The sequence below is a fragment of the Lissotriton vulgaris genome, chromosome 7 (genome assembly GCF_964263255.1).
Source record: "Lissotriton vulgaris chromosome 7, aLisVul1.2, whole genome shotgun sequence".
Taxonomy (NCBI): Eukaryota; Metazoa; Chordata; class Amphibia; order Caudata; family Salamandridae; genus Lissotriton; species Lissotriton vulgaris.
Window position 1 is genome coordinate 425,837,969 of NC_141695.1, and position 16,351 is coordinate 425,854,319.

General features: G+C 42.9%; 1 protein-coding gene across 1 annotated transcript in view; it reads right to left on the reverse strand.

Annotated features, from left to right (window-relative positions):
* RASIP1 (Ras interacting protein 1) overlaps window positions 1–15,660 on the reverse strand; it is a 284,208-nt gene extending 268,548 nt beyond the window's left edge. The window contains exon 1 of the mRNA XM_086930409.1: window positions 15,157–15,660. The gene's annotated coding sequence lies outside the window, so the exon portion shown is untranslated. The remainder of the gene's footprint in view (window positions 1–15,156) is intronic.
* Between the last annotated feature and the right edge of the window lie 691 nt (window positions 15,661–16,351).

Here is a 16,351-nt window from a genome sequence, read left to right on the forward strand (position 1 = left end):
AATGTAGACATTTAATGGATTGGACAGAGAGGGTTAAAGTGGCTCCAATTGATGCCATTGGTTCAATCATTTTTGCATCTCCAACACCCTGACCTCATAATTATATATATATAATTATGGCCAGACAAATAAGATCTATCATGTCCAAAAGATGGCCAGTCCTTAAAACTGATCCAGTACTGAAACCCCAACTTGCTGAAGCTCCCATTGTCACCTTTAGGAAAGGTCCCTCACTTAGGTCCCATATCTGCCATGACTTTCCTGAACTCAGAAAAAAACAGGAATGGATGAAAACTAGGTCTGGTTTTATACGCTGCACCTCTTGCAGGGCCTGCAAATTTGGCAAAAGTACTCGGCAGTACTATACGCCTTTCAGTCCTGACCCAATTCAGATCAAGGGTCAATACAATTGTAAAACTGAATTTGCCATTTATGTTTTAACTTGCACGTGTGCATTAAGATAGGTTGGCAGTACACGACAGCCTGTACATGTTAGGATCCTCCAGCACTTACGAGCCATCGTCAATAATGACCCAGCCTATCCGGTGGCCAGGCACTTCAAGGCGGTACATAATAACAATTTGGAGTGCCTGTCCTATTATGTTATCTCTGCGATTGACAAACCTAGAAGGGGCGGAGATAGGGTCAAGATGCTCAGAAGAATGGAATCCCATTTCATTCTTGAGCTGGATAGCAGATCCCCCAATGGGCTTAACAACACGGAGGACCTACATGTGTTTCTGTAATTCAGTCCTGCACAGCCCCCCCTTTCTGTATTGCTTTGGTTATGTGAGTCTTGGTAGGCTGCCGCCCTCCCCCATGTGGTTAATCTTATATCTCCTTGTTGGGTTTATGCACGAAATTTTATTTTTTTCATTTATTTATGATTCACGGTGATTCACAATTTATGCTTAGGCTTTAATTTTTGGTTAACACCAACCTTTTGAGGACATAGACAATAGGCATTCTCTGTTATTTCCTGAAAAGTACGCTTTTTTACAATCGGATATGTGACAACAGTATTCCTGTGGTATCTATATCGAATAGTCTTTGCCCTACAAATATGCTGCTACAGTCATATGTTTACAAATAGCGTTGATTTGCACAGAAATATGTATAGATGCAATTTGATAATGTTTACAATATGACATATTTTGCACAAATAATTGGTATTATTAATTTTGATTGCGTCTATTCGGACATTCATTTTTAATGATGCACTTTGCACTTTATTACGCATTTTTTGCACTACAAATTCGTTTTGTATGTTAGGGCTTGGATTACAAATATTTGGTATTACATATATAGGCATTTTATGCAATTTATGTTCTTTGTACCATTTTTCCATTTATCGCATGTTTTAACATTGTCACAGTAATTTTTGGATTTTAACCAGAAATTCAACTTTATTTCCGATTGTTTCTAACTTGAAATGTTTGGAAAACAGACTACTACATGCAGTACTAGTAGTTTGTCCTCTCTCTCTATTACCACGTGGTGTATAGCAAAAAAACGAAAAAAATGCACTCTCACTGTCAAGCATTTGGTATTTAAATGTGATCATTTCCAACTCTGACTGTCTGTGAGCAAGGGCGGATGCCCGAAATGCGTCAGATTGTTTGGTTCAGCTCTGAATAAAACCTGTGCCTGAAGAAAGTTATTGGATCTGCGTGATTTCCTGGGTCGCTGCGGTCGGAGCCTGGGAGGTTACACTTGCTGGATATATATATATATATATATATATATATATATATATATATATATATATATATATATATATATATATATATATATATTGCACAAATCCTTCGTGTAAATTTTTGGAAGAACCGAGCCCAAACTCCATATGCGTGAAAGTTTTTAATTTATTTCCATCATTGGCAAATCCTTGCCCCTTGTTGTATATATATATATATGAACAAGCAGTGCAAGCTGCGAAACGCGTCTTTGGCTGTGCCAGAAATAAAATCACCTTGAGCACAAAATTTGGGTCTGTGTCCGAATTTGCGGCAGGAGGCGCTGGGAGGAAGCTAGCGCTCGCAGCAGGTTGTAAAGTTACGATATATATATATATATATATATATATATATATATATATATGTATATATATATACACATATATATATTAATGCTCCAGAAACCACCAGCCTGCTGCACACTCGAGCGGGTGCTCTTCGAAGCGGGGGTGTACCCGCCGAAAAATCACTGCTGCCCAATTCCCCCCACGTTCCATAAGAACAAGAAACAGCACTCTCAGGGGGGTTATCAGTGCCAACTGTTCTTAAACATAGAAAAAGGACAACATAAATTGAAAACTAATCGCCATCTGTACCCCAATAAAGTTCATTAACGCCCACGGATAGGGATCTATTGGCATATTATTGTCTGGATAGCGTTCCACCCCTCCCACGAGGAGGAGACCGTCTACAAAAAATACGACGGTTAGAGTCACGCTATATTATAGACTTACAGAGTAAGAGTCCGTTGGGGCTTAACACACATGAGGAACTAGCAGTTCATTTGGGATATTAATATTCAAAATCTGAAAAAATTAGAAACATCTTTTGCTTATGAAATGTCGTTAATAATATGGTGTTTTCGTATTTTATTTTATTTTCTGGAAAGTATGCTGGATGAACTGAAACGTTGATAAGTACATTGTTTTTCTTACACAGTATGACATGAAAATGGTTAAGCCCATCCGTGGGCGTTAATGAACTTTATTGGGGTACAGCCCATCCAGGGCTCAAACAGAGTATTGTAAATATTGTTAATATTGTAAATACTGATAACAGAGAATAGTATCGAAACTTTCTCCACCCCATCACTGACAATCATGAAATATGAAATGTATATACTTTCTTTTCATGCTAGAATTGCACATTCTAAGATGGCGATTAGTTTGCAATTTATGTTGTCCTTTTTCTATGTTTATGCCATACATACTGTGATTGAAACAATGTGGTTAAAAGGAATGGCGGCGCGTTCGTATTCGCAATTGACAAAGGCTAAGCGCCGAATCGCGTTCGTGCTGGTTTGCCAATAAAGAACCGTTGGCACTGATAACCCCCCCCTGAGAGTGCTGTTTCTCGTTCTTATGGAACGTGGAGGGAATTGGGTAGCAGTGATACATATATATATATATATATATATATATATATATATATATATATATATATATATATATATATATATATATATATATATCCACAAAAAGTCTCTAAAGGAAACTATTATAGCCGCACACCAGTAATCTTCATTCAGGGTCTTTTAATTTAGTCTTAAATCCATTTTTATTGCCATACACAGGATCAACCTGTGTATGGTTTAACTTTTGTTATAGTTAGGAAAAGTTAATTTATCCTTTCTATACAAAACCAACTTAAACTACACAAACACTAACAATTAAAAAAATATTGTTAGAACTTTATAGGTATAACTTAGTTATCATTTACATCTCATATCTATGTATATATATATATATATATATACATATAGTTATAGATAGCTATTGATATAGATCGGGGAGAAGTCATCAAAAGACCAACAAGCTGTTTAGGATTATGGCAGGGCGCCAGTCTTTTTAGGTTTCGCCTGGGGCCGGAGCTCCTAGCTCCGCCCAGGAGAAATCTTATGTCCCTACAGTGTGAGGCTTAGTCTCGCCTCTGCTTCCATTGGCTAGCTCCATAAATGGAGGCTAGCCATTGGAAGCCGGATCTGTCCGTCAAGGCCGGACCAGATTCGTGGGCGTTCCCGCGATTTTTTCCCTTTCCACCCCTTTCCGATCGTCATTGCGGCGGTGGGTGTGTGAATTTTTCTTTTTTTGGTCTTGTCATGTTTTCTCCACTTCCACCGTGTCTTTTGCAGGGGTGGGCTGTGCACTGAGGCCGCTGATCAGGTAAGCAGCATTTTTTTATATTTATTCCGTTCCCGACCCCCCCTCCCGCTGTCCGTGTGTCCGTTCCGCCCCCCTCCCTGTGTGCCCGTTCCCGCCCCCCCTCCCCTTTCACTCTCCGTTGCTTGTTGAGAAGGTTCTTGGACCCCAGGACATTAATCTCCCCTTTGCGCCGATTCCACTAAGGTAACTGGATGATGACATCACACGTCTGATTTCTGTCACGCACAAGTTAACATTGTTATTTTGTTTTGTATAATGTTGGTGTTAAACTCGAAGAATTGAGATATACTTCGCATTATAAACGTGACATAAACATATGACTCACATTACTCAAATGCAGCGATTAAGTCACAGCAAACATTCAGCACCATATGTTGGCGAGAGGCACTAAAAAGGCAAATTGGGGATATAAATATCTTTCAGGTTGTGTGAATAATAACAGCGCAGCACGTTCAAATGAGAGGGACGTAGGTTTGAGCAGCCATGAACAGCCGGCTTGTGGGAGTTGGGTGACTACTTCAAACTTGCACTTTCACGGAGAGAAAGAGAGTTCGCTGAGGTTAAATGACATTATTTTCTCAGACACACATTTGTGACTCTATACTAAATCGATATTACAGCACATGCGCACGGAAATAATGTACTCGGTTCGCGCATGCGTTGGGCTTATGGTTACGTCTTCCATCACATGTGAGCCCCAATGCATGCTTTGATTGGCTTACATTACGGAAGGATTATCTCAAAAGGAGGCTTGAAAAAGTCCTGGTGTCTCCGGCTTCAGGCTCTACAAATTGCTGCGTACCGACGGACAGGTAAGCCCCCCGCAGATACTCTGTGTTTCTTATTTGTAAAACCGTCTATCGTTCGGTTTTTTAGCTCAGTGGGCTCCCTCTTGACCTATATGATAGTTATATTTAAGTCGCCTGCACTTGTGACTTGCAGCAACCTTGTTATAATCGTAGTCCAGCCTCACCCTGATGTTTACACACTTTCAGGAACCCTTTCTTTAGGGGGTTGGTAGACATTTTCTACTTGTTTATGGTAAAACTTGTCTGTATTCTTGCCGGCTGGTTATTTGAGTTGAAAGTCTTTCTGATGACTTTTTGACTTTATAGGAGCTTGGTATGCAGGCTTTGGTAAATAGACAATATTGATTAAGTTCAGACTATCAAAGCCAACTAATATTTTGGTGTAAGTAGTCTCTTACATCTTAACCCATTATATGTAAGTTTCCCTCTGTTATTTTGGCTCCTTACGCTTTGACTTAGTGGGGTAGTCACAGTTCTATAACACCCTCAGCTCCTAAAGTATATTATTACTAACTATTAGTTGCTACCGTTTTTTCTAGAGCGGTGCCCCTTTCCTGAGCGGTTGCCAGGTAGAGGTGTGGTGACTTACCCAGTGATTACGGGTAAGTTCATTCTTGCTTTTAGAAGGTTTTCTCCATGTGCAACGCTGCAAACGTGGTAGATGCACATACAAACATTACATCTTTGTTGTTTAGGTTTCGCCTAAGTAAAAGCTGTGCACTGTGCAGCTTTTTGCGCAGGCGAGCTCAGCTCGACCCTCCATCCCTCTCACCACCCACCCAGGGTCCTCCGTCCCACACTCGCTCCATCGCTCCATTATCGGCAGGGCCTCTAAGGCGCAGAGCGGTGCTGCAGTTTTACACACTCCCTCGAGTCTGGGGTACACCTCCTCCACCTCTGGCCAAGTTCGACCCCCCAGCCCACGTACGCAGCTCTCCCTTCACGCTTGTTTACCTCCTCTCTTTCATCACTTCTCCCTTACCCTCCCTCTATTTCATGCTATAGGCTTCATGCGAGCCTCAGCTGGTGAAACTCTGCTTCTGTGCCACCCCTGACCTCTGTGTGGGGCTCTTTGCGTGTGTCTGTGGGGCTCTTTGTGTGTGTGTGGGGCTCTTTGCGCGTGTGTGTGGAGGGGGGATCTTGCGTGTGTGGGGGGCTCTTGCGTGTGTGGGGGGCTCTTGCATCCATGTGTGTGTGGGGGGCTCTTGTGTGGTGTGTGTGGGGGGCTCTTGTGTGTGTGGGGGGCTCTTGTGTGGGTGTGTGTGTGTGCAAATGCAATACGTCTTGCATTTGCGACAGAGTAAGCTATTGGCATTGTAAATGACAATGCCATTTATTTATCCGTTTTCAAAACCAACACATAAGTAAAAAGTTTGTCATTTACAATGCCAATAGCTCAAACTTTTCCGAAGGCGAAACCGTTGCATTGTAAATGCTTGTTTAAATGTATTTTCATTTAGATAAGAATGGGAGAAAACTGCACAGAATGGTGGGAAAGTGTGGCAACATGCTAAGCATTGTTTGTATTTGTAGGTAGGGCACGTAGAGCTGAAGGTTAGATTGGAGGACACCTGGTATTTTGGTATTTAGGCGAGGAGGGACGAAATGACAAGAGAGTAGTGGTAGTGAGTAGCAGGATGCTAAATTGCTTAATGTATAGTATGGAGAAAGAGGGCAATGATATTCATGGCTCTGCCATGATTCCGCTGCCCCACTACAGCTGATTCATATGATCAGTTGAGAAGGGAAGAGCATTCAAAGGAGAGAGAACATGCACAATGTGGAGCTGCAGATATTGTTGATAACATGGAATTTTCAAACGTGGATTTCAAGTGTCATCATCCGTATTTAATTGTCTGTTTGATGTCACAATTAAGTCCTCTCTGTGAACAAAACCCCCGTTATTGACAACTACACATCTGTATTTTTATATCTTGCTGTTCTTTGCACAGCTAAGTATGCCCCGTGCTTGTCACAAAATTGATCCCTTCCACTGCACATTTATATTGTAACTTGTCTGTCATTCTCTACATCTATTGTCCAAGTCAACTTTCAGTTACCGTAAATACCTGCTTTGTTTGTTTCCTTTTCCTACTAAATCATTCCAGGAAACAGTGACTTGCACTGACTGAGACTGGGCGTACCCTACGGTTGCTTCCTCCCTCTGATATCTAATGCAACCCTGAGTACTGTGGACGTCATATCCTGTCTCAGTCACATGAAACCCTCGCCTATGCAACGATCCATAATATCCATCGTGACTATTTTGTATGGAGCGAACATGATGACAAGGGCCCCATGCGTTCAGTTTGACGTGCTGAAAACAATTGCAGAGATCTAAAAAATAAATATAGACAGCTGTGGAAACACATAATGGAACTTGGCTGTCTGAGGGGTCCTAAATGGAGTGCCCACACCACAGAGTACACAACGGTCTGCCTCCTTTCTTTTGGTGTATTTGTTTATTTAATGCCCAGGTAATGAGCAGTTCATCTGGCAATGCTGCACATATCAAGAGAAACATATTACATAAGGCCTAACAATTTGGATGGCAGCGGCACTTATTGTCCTCAATGTAATTTTCTACACAAAGACTGATTGATGGTTTACTCTTCAACGCTGATGCTTTACTCTTCCTGGCCCCCTTTGAACTTGTCCTACAGCTACCTTTCCCCTTTTTATCCAGGCACACCTGCCACTGTTATAAACCGACAAAAGATAAGATGCTGGGAAGAGCTTCTTGTAGGGAGGTGCATAAGACACTGCATGGCCGCCAAAATGACATATTCAAAAATAGATAGGTCTTTGTACTCCAGTTAATCCGGTATCCAAACAGCAAGTGCTTCCAGTAACTAGGCTCTATAACAAGCATTTGACAGAGTTATCACCTGTACTTTTGTATAACATTCCCTAAGAAACACAGCCTGCACCATTCATTCTGTAAAGCATTCTATCATCAACTGAACAAAGTATATTTAATTCATGTTTGAATATTCTCTGCATATTCATTATCTGTAAAAGCACTCAACAGGATATGTATGTAAGTTGGCAGTGTTAATAAAGCATGAACCAGATGAAGTAGGCGCTATACATGACTGCACTCAGAATGCTGGGAGGGATGGCTTCCGAGTTGTGAGGTGGGATGTGCACTTTCTATGCTGTCCTATTGTAGTGTTCTTTGATGAGGTGTGCCTTCAGCTCTTCTTTAAACTGAAGGAGAGTTGGGGCCGGCCTGCTGGGTACGGGGTGTTGTAGACAGAAAAAGTCTATATTCTGAAGTTTATTGTAATGCACTTCTTTGTCTCCAGCTGACAGTGTCTTGGCTGCTGATGTAGTGCCATGTGCCACCAGAGATGGTGAGGTAGAAGGCTTTCTGAATGCGATTGCTTGTGAATGATGCAGCTGGTTTTGAAAAAGATGCAGACTGGAAAAGGGAGCCAGTGGGGGTAGAGTTAGAGTGAGATGGTTTAATTTCTTCACTCCCAAGCTGCTTCAAGTAGATTGCGCTTAAGAGAAGGCAGTGTGCTGTGAGACTACGAAAACTTACACTGTAATGAAGACACTTCTGCACCGTGGAAGGGGGCATGCCACAGTTAGCTCACTAAACTAACTGGTGAATTTCAACATTTTTTCAAAGTTTTTAAACATTAGTGTTTATCTTATTTAAATAGTTAACTATAATGTCACTTTAATATTTGCTTTTTCCACTGATTTTCGAAGGTTTTTTTTGTAACTTAAGCTAAGATCTTAATACCATACATAACCATAGTGTCACTTTACACTTTCGATTTTAAATAAATAAAAAAGAAGCAGAGAACTATGGGTAGTTCTCAGGTTTAGGAGGAGAGCAGCTCTTGTATAGAGACCCCTTCAACACCAGCGACACTCTAACTCAGCAACTTAAAGAGCACTTGCTCAAACATCTGGTTATCCATAAAAATAAAAACCAGGAGGGACACAGAAAGCCTTCTTTTTTTCAGTGGACTGCATCCACTCCAAACCTAACAAAGAGCTTTCTCATATTTTTGCTGAACTTTAATCTCCAGAGTTTTCAATCTTTACCTTTCTTCCAGTAGGGAAATGTATGACAAACTCTCAGTCGTTTTATAATATAATTACCATGATCATGGAAGCCATTTTGAAGGGGTCCAGATCTCCACCCTCAAGAGCAACTTAACATTCTTCTACAGAACCCAACCTGAACTTTTAGTTTTTTACCCCATCACTGAATCCTAGTTATCTAATAATGTCCAGCATAAGTCACCCTTCAGGTTCTACTAATAACCTATGTTGCGCCAGTTAAATGAGTGATCCTATTCTTTACTGAAGGAACATCTACTGATACTCTTCAAATGTTGTCTTTCACAAGGTATAGTCCCTGATGAATGGAAGTGGGCAGCTAGTAAACCCCTTCTGAAATCCCTCAAAATGGACGACCCTTGTAATTTTTGTCCTATTTCATCATCATTCTATTTAGGCAAAATATTGGAAAATGTGATTTGTGGACGAAAATAAGTAGGGGTGTGAAAAATTTTGTAATGTGCTTTCATGTATTTACACAAAATGCAAATCCATAATTTTGCCTATATTTTTCCACGAAATGCATCTTGGCGTCACTTTTTGACACAGGAATGCACTTAAATAAGAGCACTGTGAACAATAGCCACTCGCATATGGTTGTTCCTGTGCATTTACTGTAAATTCTTACCACAAATTGCTGCAAGTTGCTCCAAACGCTGTCTATTTTTACCACAAGGGGCACATCATAACACAAAGTGGTGTAATGGTGTAATTTCAGGAACTTGAATAACTGGTGTAGCGCAAAAATCTCAAACTGAAGTCCATCACGCCAATGTAATGTAAATTTCTCACAGATCTAAAAATGAGTTGCTAGACCGCTTTCAGGCAGGCTGTAGCATCGGCCACAGCACAGAACTAGGATGCTCTCAGCTACAGATGACCTTTGAAGATTGGTGGAACGAATGTGATGTCGGCGCCCTCCTATTTTTGGACCTCTCTGTAGCATTCAACACCATTGGCCATGCCATTGTCATCAACACCTTAAAAGACATTGACATTTCGGGCCAAGCTAAAATGATTCAATCCTTTCTTACCAACAGAGTTTATGCTGCTTTACTTACATAAAATCAATTGACCATACTCTTACTATGACAAATTGAACAACTGTCTGCCAATTACTCAATAGTGGATGTCATTAAACTTTCGAAATCCTAATCATTTAAAAACAGAGGTCTTGCTTACCTCGATTGATATCGGACAATGGAAGAAGACATCCGGGCCAGTTTCAATAGGCCCTCGTCTAAGTCCTATAAATGCCATAAGAAATATAGGCATTTATCTTGACTCATAGCTTTACATGGAGCTTTAGGCCACAGTCACAGGCAAACAGCTTCTTGCTTCAGCTCAAAGTTCTAAAGAAACTCCTCCCTTTCTGCACCCCGACTTCCACATTCCGGTATTTAATGCTTTAATTCAGTCGAGTGAACTATTTGAATTCACCTTATTTGACATCTTCAAACAACCCAGTCAAACGTCTTCAACTTGTGCAAGATGCCCTAGCTCAGCTTTTGTCCAGCTGTTAAAAGCGGGACCATATTATGCACTTTATTTGTTACAGATTCATCACCGAATATGGTTTATTAATCTATGACAACTATACACAAGTTCATTCCAAAAATATATCCAATCTTTCTTGCATCCAATTTTTTTTACATGATCCCATAGAAACTTGCGTTCAGACAACCTGTTCCTTCTTTTCATCCCTAGATCAAAACCATCCTCCTAAATGCACAAGACTTTTTCCTTAGTTCTAAAAAAAATCTGGAGTTCCTTACCTCTATCTTTACAATCAGCAACCTGTGTGTTGCTCTTAATAGCAAACAGGTGAAAACCTAGCTTTAATCAATAAACGTCAATAATAACCTTAGATAGTGTCATTAGGTTGCGCTACTCCTATAGTTCCAAGAAGCTCGTGGCTATGAGCATTTTACAAATATTCGTAAAGCATTATTACATAACATAACGAATACGCCCCCAACTTCCCTGGAGTTTGGGGAGACCTAAGTGGGGCAGGAGAGGTCAGACTGCGGACTGTTTGCCACCATTTCACTGGAATAGAGATGTAATGAAACCACAGGACAGGGCTGCTCAGCGCACTGGTCAGCACTCGTGTTTTTACTGTTTTGAAGTCAGAGCAGTAAAAAACAGCACTTGTTTTTGCTGCTCTGGCGTCAGGGGACTGAATAATTGGGTTTCAGTTCCGGTGGCCTGCGTCATGGCTGTCTGAGGCGGCAACACACAACAGAAACAAGGTTATTGGCTTTCCTGTTGCTGAATCATTCGATAATTCACTATTCCACTCGTTGTTCACTTTGTGTTCTATATTTTGCTGCATAGGCTTGACACAGGGAGGGGGCGAACCCTCCAGGGGGCCCCCACACTTTAAGGAGGGCCCCATTCAACTCAATGAAATGAATATCTCTGAGACATGCGGGTACATCATGTTATGCAGGGGGGTATCATTTTCCGTTACTCTGCTGTTCCCCTACGGCAGTGGTTCCCAAACTGTGCACCGTGACTCCCTTGGGAACCGTGAAACCTAGCCTGGGGAGCCGCGCACCAAGCACTTTAATCATTTAATGTTGAAGGGTCTGTTGGCTTCAGTTAAACTAATTAAACTCAAACCCATGATGTCAATGATTTGAAAGTGATATGCCTTAAGCTGTAAACGTAGTGCTTAGTTGATGGCACGTTGAGGGAGATGACCTCCATATTTCACTGGATCCCCACGTTCCAACACTCCCAAAGTAAGCAGAAGATGCCTGATTTGTTGTGTCAGACTCGTTTATAGTTTTGTTTTTTTCCAAATGCATTTTACACCAATGCAATTTATCAGGGAAGTACAGTTGTCCTGTCTATCAAACACACCAAGTATTGACATTTGTACTTGAATCATAGATACTTCCAGTACACATTTCTTTCAGTACACACACATTTCCAGACAGGTCTGCTCTCTCTCTGAGCACAGGCAAGTAAAACACCAAATACGGCGTAATGCCAACATTTGGAAGCAAGAGGGACGGAGACAGCAAAAATAAAGTTTTATGTGGTTTAATAAATTGTGACACCCTGCTGAGGCAGGTGTGTTAGCACATATGACATAGGTAGAAATAGATGTGCATGCAAATATCCACCCACCCACCAAAAACAGTAACACTGGAGATCCACGGGCAATGGCCAATGGGTCAAAGGAGCCATGGATCGAAAATGTTGGGAACCACTGCCCTACGGTAATGCTGTCGGATTTAAAGGAAAATTGAAATGCATGCCATTGAATGCAAACGGACTCGTGTCCACAGCACTGAGCAACAGAAACAGCACTTCAGGGCGTGGAACGAGATGGCGCTGTATCCTAGGAGTGTTCGACTTCTCTTTCGTGGATATCATGAAATTCAAGGCGAAACGGTGCTGATTACAAAACTTTTCCTGCAATGTGCAAGATTTTTAAAAAGTAAAACATATTGAAAAATGCAAAGGTAGATTTAGCAGAAGAAAATGCCCGTAAATTAGCTATTCGATGGTTGCTTTTAGGTAAAATAAATGTAACATCCTTAGGAGTTTTTTTGCTTATTTTTCTTGCAAGTGATTTACAAATACACTTTTTGCAGTAGAATGTTCCCACAAAAATTAAACAATTTGACATGAAGTAAAGCTACAAAAAAAATTGCCAATAAATTCAGGAATATCATTCGTACACTTTAATTGCACCTCCATACTCAGCATAAGGGATCATGAAAGGGAAAAGAGCTTGTCTCTGCTCTGTACTCTCTGAGACACGAGTGTCCCTTCCAACTATAGACCCTAGTGTTGCAATGGAAAGGTCTTCGCCACAGGTTCACGTTACAGATGAACTACCTCTAGAGAAATGATGCATGCCTATGTGAATGTATGTGTCCTCTCCCAGACATGGTCGGTGCTCCAGCGCCCGCCCTTGTGCCTTTCCATGCCCTTGTTGGCGCTGCAGACGCAGACTGGCATAATCAGAATCAAGAAACTTCCCCCACAGGGCACAGCCCGGTGGGTGACGCTGAAAGCCAGTAGGGCCGGGCCGGACCAGAGTCAGCCACACGCTGTATTCTCGTTTGAGACCACTTACATTCTGCCTGTGCCTCAGTTGTGGTGTCTACTAACGTGTGTACGGACTCATCTCTTAGCCCGAATTTTTGTGCAATATGTTTATGAAGATAATAAGGAAAGACTGTGATACGAAATTCAAAAGGTTACATTACATTTATAAACAACAATGTTGTTAACATTTATTGAAAAAGCATTTCCAGTATACAATTGGTCAAAAAAATTATATACTCAGTCACTTTGGTCCATATATGTCAATGTAAGCAAACATGGCTGCCAGCAGAGAAGTCCCCTGGAGGGTATCTAGAAAGGGGTCTTTAATCTTTGTTTATGTATGGCCTGGTGATTGTAAGACCGTTTTTTACTTCTTTATACCTCAAGTCCTTTCTTAGGTATTATGAGCAGGTGTTTCGCCCTATAGGGTCTGGCGGTCTACCGTCTTTGACATTTTCAAGGCTTCACGACAGTGATTGACGCCCCCTCATCAGGGTCGGAGTGGCACAGAAAATAGGAGCGGGCGAATGACATGGCTGAAAAAGAAGAAAAGTGTGGCTCACTGGTTAGAGGAGGCAGACACAGAAGCAGAGGTCAGACCCGGGACCAGGGTTCAATTCCCGGCTCGGCGGGGTGTTGAGCCCAAATGTCCACGGACTCGATAATTCTCGCTTCGGTGCCCACTCTGCAACTCTGGGCATTAGCTTGCTTAATCTCCACAACGGCCCTCGCGGCGGGATGCCTGGCTTTCACCTTGGGGATGCCCAGTACGGGTTATCTCACAGGGAAAAGCCAGGATGGGTTCCCAAGGCAAGCGCCCAGATGCTCCAGGGTAAGTCGAGCGCTATATAAGACTGTACAATAATAATAATAAATAGGTCAGTTTTGAACTTGTAACAACAAGTTGTATAGGTATTTTGAAAGGGGCTACAGCACTGTTTGTGGAAATATCTCGGAAATTACTAGTGAAAATGGGCTCACCAGACTGTAAAACACGCCGAAAGAAGGCCCACACAATGACCTATCAGTGCCTGATTGCCCCATAGGCCTGCCCGCCCTGACCATCTCTATCGGTCTTCTGGATCTAAGGTCTGTTAGTCTTGTGTGTCTATATGTCTTTGTTACTGACAGTCTCAATGCGGTCTGGAAGAATCGGGTCATCTGTTGCCTTAGTAATACGTCACTGCCGCTGGCACAGGCTTCTTTCTGGAATATTGATAGTGCACGAATGCTGAAGAGAGCTCTGAAGGGCCTGCCTACCTTTCTGCCAGCGCGGTCCATAGTACTCGGATGCTTCTGCTCCTCTAGCATGCGACTGACTCTGCCCCAGTCCAGCCAGGTGAATCCCTTCAGGCAGAGACTCCCCTCTCCCAGCACACCACTGAAGTGAGAATGAAGCACACATGGGCCAGAAACAGTTGCTAATCTAGAAGCCCAATTGCTAAGAGTGCGTTGCAATGACAGAGGCGAGGCCTTGTTCCATTCTGCACATACACTCTCTCTAGCAGGGACAAAGGTACATGCCTAGTTCGCAGTGTGGTTAGTGCCACTCCTGAGTCTTTTCCTTCCTGAAGAGGCTGCCCACAAAGAACCCATTCCGTTCACGCTCCATCACTCTGCGCAGCAGTGGAGGCCCACCATACAGCTAGAAGGAATGTGGACATGCATTGGTACCCAAACATGCCGCCACCCTACCTTCCAGAAAGATTTGTTTGCGACATGTCCCACACAAGCTTACCCAGCCCCCCTGCCCTCGTTCCCCTGGTTTTGTGGTACAGCCAGCCCTCCAACAAGTGCCACCATGGAAGGAAAAGTCCAAGAAAGGGAGGTCTACTCACAGCTGGCAGGAAGCAATTTGAGATTTCTGGACGAGGTAAGGCCACCTTGGCTATCCAGTGACAACCTTGACCTCTGCTGATGTGGCACAACCATTATTGCCCCTGCCCAAGACGGCCCAAAGAATAAGCCAATGCAGTGGCATGGTAGCCCTCCCCGAAGCACAATCACTCCTGGGCAGAATGGCTACGTTGTCTTTAGCGATCTCACACCCCAAAATCCTAATTTTCTGTTAAACCATTTACTTGTGGTACAAAAACTTTACATTTCACGTTGTTTTCTTGGAAACTGAGGTGACCTGCTCCAAGCAGGGTGGCGGTATTTCACCTGGGCAGTGGTATGGTGACCTGCCAGAGTACATCTATTCATATTTGCCCACAAGTAGCATTGCGCTGTGCAACTTTTCGCCAGTGCAAGACATGCAATTGAAACACAACTAAACCACCAAGAGGAATGTCTACTTACTGTTGCTCTGAGATATATGTTCAGACCGTCCCTGTGACGTGGTCCTCTGGTCAGACAGGACTGCACTCCGCACCCGTTCCGGAGTCTCTCATGCAGAACGCAGTCCGGGCGCCTCAAGTCCAGCCACGTCACGTTTTACTGAGGAGAAGAAGGTATCATCGCTTTCTTTATTTTCATCTCCCTCGCCATCCACACAATCAATAAAAATGAAAACTTTAAAATGTGTCTCCTACTTCGGAATGAAGGCCGTGGAAGTGTGCCTCTTAAAAGCAAAAATATAAGTGTTCCCAGACACCACTTCATCCAAAGACAGCGAGCCCAGATGTGTCCATGGTCATTTAGGTCACCTCACGGAGGACTGCTCAGTGTGCGTGAATGTATGCTGATAAATGTGCAATACCAGGTCGCGTCTGACCTATGTCAGTTAGGAAAAGTTGTTTTTTCACTCCTTCTGCCAACGTCTCACGTGAAGAGCTTTCAGGGGCTTGTTCCAAGCTTCTGCCTGCGCAGCAGAGTTGGATTCCCAGGGAGACCACCCTTCCTCCCACCCAGGCCACCTCCCTCGCTTCCCTTCGCTGCCTAGTCATGTCCCATCTAGCCGCCTGAACCTTTGCTTCCCTTTGTTTTCGGCTGCTATCAACCCTTCCCTCTTCCTCCTGCGTCCGAGGGGGTCACTGGGTGCGGATATCCCTTCGTCGTCGTTGGCAAAAGGCGAGCTGAGCCATGAGGGCCGGGCAGGAAGGTCCTGATGGCAGGAAATGAGGTCATGCGAGTGGGAAAGTGAGTGAAGACTGGCGGAGGAAGGGAGTGTGAGAATGGAAGTGTGGAAGGTGTAGAGAGCGGGAAAGGATGGCAGAGAAGGGGTGGGGTGCAAAAAAAGAGACACTGGCATAGCTAAATAAAACATGATGGATGCCAAGGACAGAAAGTTATAGATACAAAGATAGAGATGTTAATATTTAACTCTTTCCTGAATTAAAATCCCGCTTGCTCGGTGGTAGAGCGTAGTATGTGTCCATGATGGCATTCTATTGGCCCCCCAAAATCCGAAAATGACGGGGTCATTATCTACTATATGGGGTGAAGGGGAGGCCAGTCTAAATGTTTTAATCCCCACAAAATCGAGCCGACTTTATCAAACACGAGCCACTTTTTTGTCATTATGGAGACCAGATGCATCTCGATTACGAGGTCT